Source organism: Protobothrops mucrosquamatus, unplaced genomic scaffold, assembly GCF_001527695.2.
Source record: "Protobothrops mucrosquamatus isolate PMUCROS unplaced genomic scaffold, P.Mucros_1.0 scaffold3145, whole genome shotgun sequence".
Lineage (NCBI taxonomy): Eukaryota > Metazoa > Chordata > Lepidosauria > Squamata > Viperidae > Protobothrops > Protobothrops mucrosquamatus.
In genome coordinates this window covers 17,642-21,608 of record NW_015389145.1, presented here as the reverse complement: position 1 = coordinate 21,608, position 3,967 = coordinate 17,642, and the positions used below count along the sequence as shown (strand labels likewise).

The 3,967-nt window shown below is 50.8% G+C and overlaps 1 protein-coding gene across 1 annotated transcript in view; it reads left to right on the top strand.

Annotated features, from left to right (window-relative positions):
- The window catches only part of RABGGTA (Rab geranylgeranyltransferase subunit alpha), a 24,717-nt gene that overhangs the window by 14,207 nt on the left and 6,543 nt on the right, over window positions 1-3,967 (top strand). The gene's annotated exons all lie outside the window — the stretch shown is intronic.

The following is a 3,967-nucleotide window of genomic DNA, read 5'->3' as shown; positions in this document are numbered from 1 at the left end:
TGGGAGTGGAAGTCCAAGATGGCTAGGGAATTCTGGGAGTGGAAGTCCAAGATGGCTAGGGAATTCTGGGAGTGGAAGTCCATCCAAGATGGCTAAGGAATTCTGGGAGTGGAAGTCCAAGATGGCTAGGGAACTGTGGGAGTGGAAGTCCATCCAAGATGGCTAGGAAATTCTGGGAGTGGAAGTCCATCCAGGATGGCTAGGGAATTCTGGGAGTGAAAGTCCACCCAGGATGGCTTGGGAACTCTGGGAGTGGAAGTCAATCTAAGATGGCTAGGGAATTCTGGGAGTGGAAGTCCATCTAAGATGGCTAGGGAATTCTGGGAGTGGAAGTCCATCCAAGATGGCTAGGAAATTCTGGAAGTCCAAGATGGCTAGGGAACTCTGGGAGCTGTAGTCCACCCATGCTGGCTAGAGAACTCTGACAGTTGTAGTCCACCCATCTCAAAATGGCCGCCTTTGAGAAACACCGCTTTAGGATATAAATCTTCTAAATGCCGATTCGACTCGCTGGTTTTTGCCTAATGAAGACAAGAAGCCGGGTAATCTCCACTTAGCGCCACAGAAACTCCTGTGGGGAAGCCAGGCAGCTAATCCACCTCTAACAAGCCTTCAGTCACCGCAGCCAATTTTGGCAACAACGCACAACAGCAAAGAGAGAAGGCGGAAGCGGCCCCTCCTTTGAGAAAACAACGAGACAGTTGTGCAGCCTGCACCACAACTCAGCCCAAAGTTTCTTTCCGTTGCTAAGCGAAACAGTTGTGAGGGTGACTTTTGCCCCATTTCACGACTTTTCTTGCCAAAGTTGTTAAGTGAACCCCTGCGGTTGTTAAGTGAGGACAGGGGTAGGAAAACCTTGGCTCTTTGATGACTCGTGGACTTCAACTCCCAGAATTCCTGAGTCAGCATGGGGGAACTATGGCTTCCTTGACTCGTGGACTTCAACTCCCAGAATTCCTCAGCCAGCATGGGGGAACTATGGCCCCCTTTAGGACTCGTGGACTTCAACTCCCAGAATTCCTCAGCCAGCCAAGCTGGCTCAGGAATTCTGGGAGTTGAAGTTCACGAGTCATAAAAGAGCCAAGGTTGCCTACCCCTGAGTTAGGAACAAAGGTGAACCCAGCGTCCCCCATTGACTTTGCTTGTCAGAAGGCCACCAAAGGGGAATCACGTGATCCCGGGACACCGCAACCGTCATAAGTACATGCCAGTTGCCAAGCGTTCGAATTTTGATCACGGGGAGGTGCTGCGACGGTCGTTAAGTGTGAAAAACAGCCCCAACTCACTTTTTTTTCCTGTGCCGTTGTAACTTCAAACGGACACTAAATGAAGGTCATACGTCAAGGACTCCCTGTACATCTTTGTCTGTGCCAGACCTTCACACACACACACACACAAACACACACACACACAGACATATTACAGGTAGTCCTCGACTTACGACCACAATTGAGCCCAAAGTGGCTGTTCAGTAAAACATTGGTCAAGTGAGTTTTGCTCCGTTTTACGACCTACCTTGCCACCGTTGTTAAGTGAGTCCCTGCAGTAGTTGAGGAACACGGTTGTGAAGGGAATCCGGCTTCCCCCATTGACTTTAATAATAATAACAATAATAATAAAAGTTGTAAGGGACCTTGGGGGTCATCTAGTCCAACCCCCTGCTCGGGCAGGAAACCCTATACCATTTCAGACAAATGGCGGTCCAATCTCTTCTTGTCAGACGGTCGCAGAAGGAATCACGTGAACCCGGGGAACACGGCAACCGTCACAAGTACACGCCAGTTGCCAAGCGTTTGAATTTTGATCACCTCAGCCTGGGGCCGCTGCGACGGTCGTAAGAGTGAGAAACGGTCCTAAGTCACGTTCTTTGTTGCCGTTGTAACTCTGAACGGTCACTAAACAAACTGTGGTTAAGTCAAGAGCTGCCTGTATACCTCCCCTTTCAAATCAGAGCGCAAAATGGCCAAGGGAGCGGTCCCTCCTCCATTTTGCCTCAACCACACACACCCCTGCGAGGTAGGCAGGGAATATTATCCTGTTGGTTTCATCACCATGATCCCAATTTGTAAATAATAATAATAATAATAATAATAATAATAATAATAATAATAATAATAAAGTTGGAAGGGACCTTGGAGGTCACCTAGTCCAACCCCCTGCTCAGGGAGGAAACCCTGTAGTACCATTTCGGACAAATGGCTGTCCAGTCTCTTCTTAAAAACTTCCAGTGTTGGAGAAGGGAGGGAGGAAGGGAGGAAGGAAGAATAACAGATGGAAGGGACCTTGGAGGTCATCTAGTCCAACCCCCTGCTCAGGCAGGAAACCCTGTAGTACCATTTCAGACAAATGACTGTCCAGTCTCTTCTTAAAAACTTAGTGTTAGAGAAGGAAGGAAGGAAGGATAACAGAATAACAGACTCGGGAGGGACCTTGGAGGTCCTCTAGTCCAACCCCCTGCTCAGGCAGGAAACCCTATACCATTTCAAACAAATGGCTGTCCAGTCTCTTCTTAAAAACTTCCAGTGTTGGAGAAGGGAGGGAGGGAAGGACGGAAGGAAGGAAAAAAAGAATAACAGACTCAGAAGGGACCTTGGAGATCATCTAGTCCAACCCCCTGCTCAGACAGGAAACCATTTCAGACCAAGGGCTGTCCAGTCTCTTCTTCAAAACTTGTTTCTGTTCTCCACCCCACCGTCTCGGTTCTCTTCCCTTTCTTGGGCACCCAGAGCCCGTTCTCAGCTCCAGGGTGGACCGAGATCTTGCCGTGAGCTGGCCAAAGGGGAAACCGAGTCAGCGGGGGTGATTTATTGGCCAACCGATGATGCTCCGGCACAAGTCAGGCTTCCTTCAGCCGGGGAAGGGCTGTGAACCGTGCCTGACTCATCGGAGGAAGGCCCGTTCACCAGGGTTAACAGGTTGGGAGATGCGGCACATTGCGTGTTCAACGGGGGGGGGGTGTGTGACGTCACGGGTGGAGGGTGGGGTGAGCCGGTTCGGATTGGGGTGCCCTGAGCCACGCAACGCTGAAAATTGGGGAGGGGGGGGCAGGCCCTGGCATCATGGTTGCAGCCAAGGGGCTGCAGGGCAGACCAGGGGTTAAAAATCGGGGTATGGCCAGGAGGGGGGGGGGGTTCAGCAACTTGGAGATGGGTGGACTCCAACTCCCAGAATTCCCCAGCCAGCATGGGTGGATTTCAACGGCCCAGAATTGTCGGGTTCCGAATTTAGCTTTTATTTCTCTCGGTTTTTCTGGGAATCGCGAGAATGCGTTATTTTTGTAGTGTCTTTCCGAAAGGGGTTTATTTGTTCCTGATCTGTTGAATTGAATTGGATCAGATGCTGGGAGAATGGATCCTTCCTTCCTTCCTTCCTTCCTTCCTTCCTTCCTTCCTTCCTCTCATTCCCATCTCCTTCCTTCTTCTCCCTCTCTTCTTTCCCATCTTCCTTCCTTCCTTCTTCCCTCCCTCCCTCCCTCTCATTCCCATCTCCTCCTTCCTTCCTTCTTCTCCCTCCCTTCTTTCCCATCTTCCTTCCTTCCTTTCTTCTCTTTCCCCTTCCTTCCTTCCTTCCTCTGTCTCCTTCCTTCCTCTGTCTCCTTCCTTCCTTCCTCCATTTCTTCCTCCCCTCTTCCTCCCCTTGCCTCCTTCCTTCCCTCCCTTCCTCCCTCCCTCCTTCCTTTCTTCTTCCCTCCCTCCCTCCCTCCCTTCCTTCCATTTCCAACTCCTTCCTTCCTTCTTCTCCCTCTCTTCTTTCCCATCTTCCTTCCTTCTTCCCTCCCTCCCTCCCTTCCTTCCTCTCATTCCCATCTCCTCCTTCCTTCCTTCTTCTCCCTCCCTTCTTTCCCATCTTCCTTCCTTCCTTTCTTCTCCTTCTCCTTCCCCTTCCTTCCTTCCTCTCTCTCCTTCCTTCCTCCATTTTTTCCTTCCCTCTTCCTCCCCTTGCCTCCTTCCCTCCCTCCCTCCTTCCT